Source organism: Gorilla gorilla, chromosome 2 (assembly GCF_029281585.2).
Source record: "Gorilla gorilla gorilla isolate KB3781 chromosome 2, NHGRI_mGorGor1-v2.1_pri, whole genome shotgun sequence".
NCBI lineage: Eukaryota > Metazoa > Chordata > Mammalia > Primates > Hominidae > Gorilla > Gorilla gorilla.
Genome location: NC_086017.1, coordinates 161872549 through 161884897, shown reverse-complemented (window position 1 = coordinate 161884897; position 12349 = coordinate 161872549).

Sequence of the window (12349 nt, the reverse complement as noted above, 5' to 3'; positions counted from 1 at the left end):
ATTCAAACTTGCTCCTAGAACTTAACAAATGAAAAAGTTGTAGGCAACACAACTCTGAACTTTTATTTTCCAGAGTTACGTAGTTCCCTTTCATCTCTGTCACTGGAAATCTGTAAACTTAACCTTTACTCTTGACTTTCTTGAAACTGTGCATTTTCTACCAGAAAATAAAAATCCCCAGGTTATTCCCTGTTTTAACAGGAAGTGAAAACAGCAGAAAAAGATTATGTAAATTAAAATGCCTTTTTATGCAGTTCCAATTGCAAATGCAATTTAAAACATGATGAGTATATTCCTTGGCTTGTTGCTTTCAAAAAAAGTGAGAAAAAAAAAGAAAAGCAATGATAGGCATTTGTCAAAACTCGTCACGTGGTCCACTTAAGTATCATATTTTAAAAAATAAGAATATTTTATCTTTCCTGTCCTAGTTTAATATTCTAATTTGGTAATCTGGCAATTAAACGATGGTAGATTAAGCCTGTGTCTTATGACGCATGAGTCATTCTAAAGAAAAAAGGGTTCTCAAAATACCTTGGGAGAAAATGTTAACAGTCATTAATTCTGGGTGCCTAGAACCTGGGTATATGGTATATTATTAATTGCATTGTTCTACGTTTTTAATTTTTTTAAAAAAACCAACCAACCTTGAGATTAGGGGTTCCCAGTGTTCTTGTAAGGAGGAACTGGTCTTGGTTTCCCTGAATCTAGAAGACTTAAAGGATTGAGACAGTGGAGTTCTTAGAGGGAACTGTCCAGGGCATTATGGGAAATACTTCGGAGAAGAGGCACCGAAGCATCAACTATGTTGGAACTCTGCCAACTAGAACCTCGGCCTCAACTGACACATCCAAACTAATGGCTGAGTGTCTTTTTTAGCAGCATCAAGCAACTCCTTTACAATACCACCCAAAGTAATTTTCTTGAAGAAATTCTCCTTGTATCTAACTTCATTCAGGTTCTTGGGGCTTGCCAAATAGCCAGCAATGTGACCTTAACTTGGTCAGTTGACCTCTCTGGTCTTAAGTTTCCTAATCTGCAACATTTGAAGGTTTATTTTCTAAATGTTTTTACTTTAGTACTAATTTCTGTGAGACAATCAAGCTATTCAATGTTAGGTTGAGGTATGTAAATCATTCCTGCCAGCCTTTGTACGAGGTGTTTCTGGTATCACTGTGGCCCAGCATGTGTCTGTCTATCAGTGTTGGCAGGTGAGTCATGCTCCAGCTACCTCTCAGATTCCCATGGTTTAGAGCCAGGGGTGGTGCCTGGGTAGAGAGACCAGTTTTGCTTTGTGGCTCTGGCTTGAGAGGCCTGTGGCCTTGAACCTTCCTGATTCATGCAGGCTGTGCTTGAAAGTATGATTATAATTTCACTGACCTGTGAAAGGGAGGCAAGAGTGCTTAAAGGGAGAAATCTAATTCCCCATATTGTTAAACCTTCTACTAATTTGAAGCTTAAAATCTCTTATTTGCGAATACCGTTAATGTGTCTTGGAGTCTTCAAATGACAAGCAGAAAGAACCTGATCCCATTGACACCAACACCCACCACCACTACCATTTTACAGAATAAACAAGTAAGACCTACAGAGGGAAACACACTGGCCCCAAACCACACTGCTGATTAGAATTTTCTGTGATGATGACATGGTGTCTTCTGTATTGAGTAAAAGGGAAAAAATTACAAAACAGCTTAAAGTACAAGCCAACATTTTACCATGACTAAGGGAAGTGGCTCCCAGTCTTGATTCCCCATTTCCATTGCCACCATCTGGCCCAGGACCACTGTTGGGGCTCCTGTTTGTCCTCCTTCTTCCTGCCTGCTCCAATGTATCCTACACATAGGCAAACAGAGGCTCTTTTGACATGAAAATCATTGGCATCACAGCTCTTCAATATTCTCTTGCGGTGCACCCTATTTCTTTTCCTTCATGGCACCACAATTGTGATTACATATTTTTTTTTATTGTTCAGCGCCTGCTTCCCCTTGACAACCTGCAGGGTAATAGAGACAATGAAGTCCCTGGCACCTAGGCACCCAATTAATGTCTGAATGAATAAATAACTACTAACAGGCTAGTGTGAGAGCAGCATTGAAGTCAACACTTTAAGAGTTAAGGTTTTCTGGTTTTGTACCAAAAGTCCCTGGGGAAATTATGCAAGTAGGCAGGGAACAGAGATGGGGAGATAATCTAACAATCCAGAGAAGGGAAGAAACAAAGGGTTTCTCTGCCCCTGTCATCCTCCAGGCAAGGTCACTAAGGCTGGTTTGAAGTTTCTGTGCCTTGAAATTTCTTATGTCATGGAGTCACCTGACATTCAGATCAAAGGCCGACTCCGCTCTATGTTTGATGATCCTTGCAGCAAGCACAGATCAAGGTTCCTGTGACCTGCAGCAATTGGATTACAAGATTAGATCAATTTGCAAAGTACACCAAGATCACAGCAGTTGCCATCCATTAGGTACCTATCGTGTGCAAAGTGCTTTGTCTGTATTAACCCATTTAATCCTCTCAATAAAATAAGCAGTGTTTATTATCCCCATTTTGGAGTTGAGGAAATGAAGGCTCAGAGAGATTAAGTAATTTGCCTACACTCACACAGCTGGTAAGAAACAGAATTGGAATATGAACCCATTGTGGAGTCCATGCCCCTTCACCATATCACGTGATCCATCATTATTCTTATTTGGCTTTCACATATTTTGACCATCAGCAGAAATATTGCTTATTTGTAACAGATAAAGATGAACAAGATGGAGGGGTGCAGGATGCTTGGTGAATACAGAACATACCACCTGTGCTTTGGAACTGCCTTCCCCACTGTCATGGCATGCTAGAAGGGGATGGAGACCTAGAAATCGTTCAGACCCTCACTAGTTAAAGTGTGGTCTGTGCACCAGCGGCATCAGCATCACCTGGGAACTTGTTAGATATGCAGCATCTCAGCCTCCACCCCAGACCTCCTGACCAGAATCCGCATTTTAACACAGTATGCAGGTGATGTGGATGCATGTTCAAGTTTGGGAAGCACTGGTTGGATCAAAGGTTATCACCCCACACATCCTTTAGAATCATGTGGGGAACTTTAAAGAATGCCAGGACCTAAGTTAGAATTCTTGGCAGTAAGGCTGAGCTTCTGTGTGCTTTTTAAAGCTTCCCAGAAGGGACCAGCACACAGTCAGGGTTGAGAACCTCTGACCCAGTCCAACCTCACTGCCTCATTTTCTCTTGTATTTCTCATATAGCCACTGAGACAAGTGATGTCACCTGCCAATACTGTAGATTGAATAACCAGGGAAGGCTGAGGAATGCAAGTGAAGGTAAAAACCACCTGGAGGGAAGCATTGCAGCAAGAAAGGAACAGCAAGTGCAGAGGCCTGAGGCAGAACCAGCAGGGAAAATGCTTTGAGGTGAGGCAGGTAAGGAGCTAGAGCCTTGCCCTGTGAGGCCAGCTAGGGGTCTGGCTTTCTTTCCAGGTACAATGGGAGGCCACTGGAAAGTTTCAAGGAGCATGGATGATGGGATTCGGGTTTTTAAAAAGAGCTGTAGGTGTTCAATTAAAACAAAACAAAACAACAAAAACAATGGTTATAAAGGGCAGGAATGGAAGCATTTTGGAAGCTATTGCATTTCACCCATTGAAAGATAATTATGGCTTGGACAGAGTGAGCAAAGGTAGAGATTAACAGAAATGGGCACATTTGGGCTACGTTTTCAAGGTAGAGTTAACAGGAGTTGCTAAAAAGTTGGATGGGTGGGAGAGGGGTGATGATTATAGGAATAAGGAAAAGAGAGAATCAAGGATGATCACTCCTAGGCTCTCATCCTGAGTAAATGGGTAAGAAGTTCCATGTATTGGGGCAGAGACTAGTGAAGGAGCCAGCATAGGGCAGAAATCTAGAGAGACACATGGCTGAAGACATCAACCAGACAGTTGTTTGTATGAGCTTGGAGCTCTGAGGAAAGGCCAGGATGGAAATACCAAAATGTGTGCACCATCACTATATGTATGGTGTTTAAGCTGTGGGGTGGAAGTGAGAAGACCCGGGGGTCTGGGCGATGGAGGGAGGTGCATACAGACAGAAAAGAGGGTGGGACTCAGGCCTATCTCCTGGGACTGCCAACCTTTTAGCGGTCACATGAGGAGCCAGAGCCTGGAAATGAGGGTGGATAGAAGAAGTGGCCATCAAGATGAGGGGAACTCCTAGACAGTACGGCATCACAGGACCCCAGGAAAAAATCTGGCTCAAGTAGAACAGAGGAGTTAGCCGCTGAGAAGACAATTGAGGTCATGGCAAGATGTCAAGAGCAGTCTCATGGAGTGGAGAAGACAGAAGCCCAGAGGAGAGCAGGTGAGGGAGAGAACAGGGCATGGGTGAGGAGAGGAGGCAGGAGCTATAGCTATAGAGCTATAGACAAGTTGCTATAGACAAGGCTTTTAAGAAGTTCCACAGAGAAGACGTAGAGAAATGAAGCAATTGCTGCAGGAGAATAGTGGGATCAATGAAAGATTTTTATTTTGCGTTTTAAAAATTGGAGCCACTAGAGCATGGCACTGTGCCAATGGGAAGGATCCAAAAGAGAGAGCGAAATGGATGATGTGGAGAAGGAGGCAATCACAGCGGGGGCAAAGTAATCAGAAAGACAAGTTTCCAGGGCAGATTACTTACTTATGCAGTAGAGATGGTCAGGAAGCAGCCATTATTGAAATAGAGAGAGGTGGGAAAAAAATTGTGCCAACAAGCAAGGGTTGAAGCAAATTATGTTTAGAAGGCCCTGGTGAGGGAGTCTGTGCATATCCAGCCCTGAACAGGAGAAAGGCACTGGCTGCAGCTCAGTCTAGAACATCCCAGGCATCTGAGAGGTTTACACCTTAGCAAGCTGTGGTGTTTTTCTAGGTTCCATGAAAACCTGGATGAAATATTCCTGAGGACCATCCAACACCATTTCCCTGAGAGACAAGCTGTAAGTGCTGTTCTAGTTACAGATCTGAGTCCCTGGTACATTGATATCAAGTAAGGGTGCATGCAGCTCAGAAGGCAGTTTCCATTACACTGGACAAGAGTGTGGCTGCCTGAGTCCTAGAACTGCAGTGGCTTCTGCTGACAATGTGAGGAGTAGCTGCCCTGTCCAGAGTGTGGCCCCGCACGCTGCCCCCTCCCCTGGAGGGACTGAAGAGAACAGCTTGGAGCATGCCCTTCCCTTTCCCTTATCTCGCCCACTATGCTAATGCTGCTCATCCCTCAAGATCCGAGTTATTCCTCCTCAATTCAATACACACCAATCAACTGCCCTGTGCTTGGTCCTGTACTTTATAACCTTGATATGGTTTAATTTTCAAAACAAAACACCTTGAGGGGGGTATTATCACTCCCATTAACAAACAAGAAGGTGGGGGCTCAGAGAGGCTAAGTAACTTGCCCAAAGTCACACAGCTTGTAAGCAGTGAAAATGGGATTTACACTCAGGAATGTAGCCATTCCAACAGCCCTGCTGCCTGCAAAAGTGACTCAGATATGGACTTTACAGTCTAGCAGAAGTCTGAAAGCATCAAACAAAGAGCAACTTACAGTAGCATGAAATATGCAACCACAACTACATCAACTACGTTTGCAAAGCAAGTTAAGACAAGGACATACAAATTGCTATGGAGTTCAAAAGAGGATTGGAAAAGGCTTCCGGGAGAAAGCAGCGCGTGCATTGGGCCTTGGGTGTTGGGTAGGTTTTTGCAAGGCTGAGGTAGTTAGGAGGATGTGCCAAGAGATCAGCCTCTCCTGGATCAAGACCAATCCACTCAATGCCTAAGTCCAGCCTTGTCCACCTCCCATCCACTTCTCAGGGCTATTCTTCTCTCACACTTCCTTTGTCCCCGCGTTCCTGACACCCACACAAGGTCAGACACGTAGAAGGTGCCGAGTGAATATCAAAGTTCAGCAGTGTCTTGCCTGGTCCCTAATTCTAATCTATCCTTTAATCCATCCTCATACTAGCTAAATTTCAGGACGAACCCTGTCCACAATAAAAACTACTTCTTCTAGAGAATTTGCCCTGCCCATAGTTCCTGGAACACCCCATGCAAACCCCCGACTAATTCACACACCCACAAACTTTAATGCAGGCCACAGCTGATAAGACCTTACCCAGGCCAGCGGTTCATTGGCTGAGCAGCCACCAGTCAGATTCTCTTGAGAGAGTCAAAGACAGTCAGTGGTGTGCACCAGAGTCACACAGCCCTGGAAAGTCAGCACACTAGCAAAGGAAAAGCCTTGACAGCAAGAGGCCCCGAGGGGTGGAGGGAGCAGCCACTGCCGCCCACCCTGCCAGGTCCTAATCCCTCCCCAGGGAGCCCAGAAACACTCCATTTCCTGCTTTGAGGCATCTTGGAGACAGCCTGCTGTGCCTTCACAATTAATTCTTCTTATCACTTTTTTTTTCAATTTTAGACCATATTTATTCACTCCCACCACCAAAATTGAAGAAAGTAACACACAAAGTTTCTCCCTCATTCTAATTTTGCTTAATTTTATGATTATTGCTGTTAAGATGTATAACTTTTTTTTTTTTTTGAGATGGAGTCTCTCTCTGTTGCCCAGGCTGGGGTGCAGTGGTGCCATCTTAGCTCACTGCAACCTCCACCTCCCGGGTTCAAGCGATTCTCCTGCCTCAGCCTCCGAGTAGCTGGAATTACAGGCACCTGCCACCATGCCTGGCTAATTTTTGTATTTTTAGTAAATACAGGGTTTCACCATGTTGGCCAGGGTGATCTTGAACTCCTGACCTCAAGCAATCCACCCGCCTCAGCCTCCCAAACTGCTGAGATTACAGGCGTGAACCACTGCCCCAGCCAAGATGTATAACTTTTAAAAAAACATTTTATTAGTAAATTTTCAAAAGGAAGGAGAATAATGTAATGAATTTGATGTGTTATCACCAACTTCAACCGTTATCAACTCTTGGCCAGCTGTGCTGCATCTATACCCTCACCTACATCCACGTGTGGATTTCTTTGAATCAAATCCCATGCATCATATCATTTCATCTGTATATGTTTCAGTATAGAATATCTAAAGATTAGGACTTTGAAACATACTCACAATACTGTTTTTACATCTATAAAAATTATAAATTTTAATATAATCAAATATCCAGTCAGAGGTCACATTTCTCTGGTTGATATACAGTCTGTTTGAACTGGGATACATATATAAGATCCTTACATTGCTACTGATAAAATGCTTATGTCTCTTTTAATCTACAGATTCTCCCTCCATCTCTTCTCCTTTCTTGAAGTTATTTATTGAAAAACCCAGGGTTCCTATAGCAGAGTTTCCTATAGTCTCATTGCAACCCTAGAATATCATCTGATCAGATTCAGATTTGATTTTTCTTTTTACAAGACTGCTTCAAACCAACCAGGGAACTGTTGGGGGGGAAAAAAAAGAAGACTGCTTCATAGGTGATGGTAGTGATGTGTATGTCTATAACACAAAGGACAATGCCTGTTGCTCTCTTCCTCTAACTCTGTCTCTTTGTCTCTTTTAGTGATATTATCAGCCATTGATGGCTCATATTCACTTGTTAGGAATTACAGAATGATCTTTCAAATCATTCCTTCTTTATGAACTCGAAAACTTCTATAGTGACAAACTTCCTCTTTTCAACTATTTGTTTACCCTAAGGTACATTTTACAAGGGAAAGATAACATAAATGCCTGATTATTTTCCTTTATCAGTTTTCAAAACAATGAGGTAGTTTTTTAGCATCCTCCAAAAATAAAACCAATGAAGTAACATTTTAAAAATATATCAGGCAGGCCAGGCATGGTGGCTCATGCCTGTAATCCCAGCACTTTGGGAGGCCAAGGCAGGCAGATCATCTGAGGTCAGGAGTTCGAGACCAGCCTGGCCAAAATGGTGAAACCTCGTCTCCACTAAAAATACAAAAGTTAGCCAGGTGTGGTGGTGCATGCCTGTAGTCCCAGCTACTTGGGAGGCTGAGGCAGGAGAATCGTTTGAACCTGGGAGACAGAGGTTGCAGTGAGCCGAGATCACACCATTGCACTCCAGCCTGGATGACAGAGCAAGACCCTGTCTCAAAAACTAAAAATCATTATGTCTCTTAAAAAAAAGAATATCATTATGAATTCATGGATTTTAACTTTTTTATGTATTTCAATTCATTGCCATTATTATCCTTGTTGATACTCATATCATTCCATCTTGGCCTGACAAATGCATATTCAGCTTGGTTCCTGAGTGCTTTTGACATGACCACAAATAGCCTCTGATGTTCCAGGCTCATCTTGTTCTTTTCCTGCACTCAACATGTAATCAACGATGTCTTCAAGGAACCTTGATTTCTTTAGTGTGAAACAATGATTCAAGACCACAGTCTAGGCAGTAGGAGCCCCCGTTATTCAAACTTGAGCCAGTTTGAATGGATTTTCCACCTTGGAGCTGAATAGATGTTGACTAGAATTCTCAATGTTTCCACCAAAATAAGTTATGAAAGAAGCAAATCTGGTCACACAAATCTAATTTAAAATCTTCCCTTTTTTAGACAAGAGTGCCAAGATAATTCAATGGAGAAAGAATAATTGTTTCAACAAATGGGACAACTGGATATTCACATGCAAAAGAATGAAGTTGGATCCCTGCCTCATGCATATGTGTGTGTGTGTATATATATATATAAATTTACATGACAGACAGACACTGTCCTTTGTGTTATAGATGTACCCATCACCACCATCAACTATGAAGCCATCAGGGTTTTTTCCCCAATAGTTCCCTGGTTGGTTTGAAGCAGTCTTGTAAAAAGGAAAATCAAATCTGAATCTGAGCAGCTTATATTCTTGGGCTGCAATGAGACTATAGGAAACTCCGCTATGGGGAACCTGGGTTCTTCAATAAATAATTTCAAGAAAGCAAAAGAGATAGAAGGAGAATCTATAGATTAAAAGAGACATAAGCATTTCATCAGAGGCAATGTAAGAATGTTTCTATTATATATTACATATTATATATTCATTCATTTATCCAACACACATATATACATACTGCTTCCCTACACTATGCCAGGTACTGTTCCATACACAAAGGATCCAGCAAAATGTACAAAAACTCTAGCCCTTGGCTGGGCATGGTGGCTCATACCTGTAATCACAGCATTCTGGCAGGCCAAGGCTGGCAGGTCACTTGAAGCCAGGAGTTTGAGACCAGCCTGGCCAACATGGTGAAACCCAGTCTCAACTAAAACTACAAAAAAAAAATTAGCCGAGCGTGGTGGCGCAAGCCTGTAGTCCCAGCTACTCAGGAGGCTGAGGCACAAGAATTGCTTGAACCCGGGAGGTGGAGGTTGCAATGAGCTGAGATTTCACCACTGCAACTCCAGCCTGGGTGACAGAGTGAGACCCTGTCTTCAAAACAAAATAAAACAAACAAACAAAAAACCTCTAGCCTTTGTGTTGCTTACATTCTCATGGAGAGAAGAAGGCAATAAACAAAATATACACAAAGATTTTATACAGTATAATACATTGAAGATAGTCAATGCTATGGAGAAAAATAAAGCAGGTAGAAGGGGTGGTCAGTAGGGGAATAGGGGAGAGGAGGGATCGCAGTTATAAACAGAGTGATATTTGAGCAAATGCTTGACGGAGGTGAGGGAATGAAACATGCAGCTAATTGGAGGAAAAGCATTCTAGGCGGGGGAAATAACAAGTCCAAAGGCACTGAGGTGTGCATGTCTCGTGTGTTCAAGGAATATCCAGGGAGCGGAGTCCGGGGAAGGAAAGTAGGAGCTGAGGTGAGAAAGTGCGAGGAGAGAAAAACTTTGCTATTTTATTGGAGCAGAGCACAGCGGCGTGTTTACGTCTAAAAAGAGTAGAAATTATTCTGGATGGTGACTCCCCAAGGGGAACATATGCAGCTTGCCTGGTTTCAAGATAAGGGCCATAATCAGTGGCACACAGGAGCCGGCACATACCAACTTGCAACAGTCAAATGTTTAGGAATCTTGAGAGCCAGTTGATAAACACAGCTATTATTAAAAATTAAATTCTAGATTTATAATTAAATAAGTTATATTTAACAGTATTATATTTAACAGTATATATTTAACAGTAGCAGTATTTAGTACTTAGAAAGTGGCAAAAGCAACAAATTGGGGCTTGATTTATTAGTTGTTGTCTAGACTTAAGAAAATGAGGAAGAAAATGTTAATAATAGGGCCGGGCGTGGTGGCTCACGCCTGTAATCCCTGCACTCTGGGAGGCCGAGGCGGGCGGATCATGAGGTCAGGAGATCGAGACCATCCAGGCTAACACAGTGAAACCCCGTCTCTACTAAAAAAAAAAAAAAAAAAAAAAAAGAAAAGAAAATGTTAATAATACAGCTTTAACTTAGAATTATGTCATACTTGGAACCATTACATTGCAAATAGAAAAAAAGGTTAAAGAAATATTTTTCTAGCAGTCAAAAACTATTGCCCAAATCAATAAAGAAGTCACTCACATCATTGATGACACTGATGAACCAGTGAAATTTTGACAAACATCTGAAAGTTAAGGCTTCCTCATTTTAATCTTACTGGTACCAACCAGCATTTATGTCATAATTGCTTGTTTGTCAGTATCAACCACAGGTTGGCATACAATATATGCCAAGGTTTCAAGAAAATACAAGGTTCAGATACAATGGTTCAGCAAAAAGCAATGAAAACATTCTGAAGGAATCAATAAGCTATATGGAATTTACAGTTTAGAATACTGTATAATTTCTTATTATTTGTACATTGGGTGCTACAATTCCTTTATATCAGTAAGATTTATCTGACACTTGCATGTGTTAAAAAAAAAATTTAATTTCTGGAGCACCAGTTGTTAAACATTTACCAGCACACCTCTGGCTACCATCTGATCAAATCCAATTTTACCTATCTTAGAGCCCAGACAGATAGAGGAGAGAGAGGCCTCTCAAGGCAACAAAGCAATTAAAATGAATGGAGTTACTTCAAAATCATTCTGCTCTAGAATTTGGAGTTGGCCACGCTGGAGACCAAGAATTCCTTTGTGTTTATATTTATGATACCTTCTATTTACAGTAGGTGATTCTAGCTCTCCGTTTATGGTAGTGATACAGTTTCCTTTTCAAGTAAACTTGTTTAAAGTACCAAAAAAGACAATTTCGAGAAAAATGTTAAGTAAATGATAAACAGGAAATACACAGAAGTGACAAAAATTCAAGTGATGACCTGCAATATCTCCACTGGGAAACACTAGCTCAATGATTAAGAACTCAGGCTGGCTAGGCACGGTGGCTCACGCCTGTAATCCCAACACTTTGGGAGGCAGAGGTGGGCAGATCACTTGAGGTCAGGAGTTTGAGACCAGCCTGACCAACATGGCAAAACCCCGTCTCTACCAAAAATACAAAAATTAGCTGGGCGTGGTGGCGGGCACCTGTAATCCCAGCTACCCAGGACGCTGAGGCAGGAGAATTGCTTGAACCCAGGAGGCAGAGGTTGCAGGGAGCCGAGAACATGCCACTGTACTCCAGCCTGGGCGACAGAGCAAGACTTCCCCTCAAAAAAATAAAAGAACTCAGGCTTTCAAGCCATATCTGGGCTCAAATTCAGACACTCCTAATTACCGCTACCTTTGTGAATTCATTGGCCTCAGCGTCCTTGTCCACAAAACAGGCACGCTGCCAACTCCACAGGGTTGCAATGAGTTGTGAGATCCAGGGAAGCCCAGGGCCTGGCACAAATGGGAGCTGACAAAAGAGGGGCTCCAGGGAGGAGCCTCATCTGGGGCCTGGCCTCCTCAGCCCAAAACAGGCAATGCCTTCAAATTCCTCTCTGACGTGTATAAAATGTGAATGTTCACAAGCACACACACGCAACAGCAGCACACACTGTTCCCTGACTCAGCGTTCTCCCCTAAGGCCCTAAGTGCTTCCCTCTCGTATCTGCTGGAGTAGCAGGTTCTTAGGGGTTCCTTAAACCTCAACAGAGCCCTCAGTGACAAGTCCCTGGTTCTGCTGGACACTCTGGTTATAAAGAGGAAAAGACTTCTGCCCTGCCCCAGAGACCTTTTCCCAGCTAGTGCGGGAGACTGGTAAACAGAGTAGAGCTGGTAAACAGAGTACCTGATGATGACCACGGGAATGGCGTGGTCCCCTAGGTCTCCCTGCAGAGCTCCCGTTGCTCTTCTCTGTTAGTCTTTTTTTTGGGGGGAGGCGGGGGGAGTGATGAAGCCTTGCTCTTGTCACCCACGCTGGAGTGCAGTGGCATTAGCTCACTGCAACCTCCGCCTCCTGGGTTCAAGTGATTCTCCTGCCTCAGCTT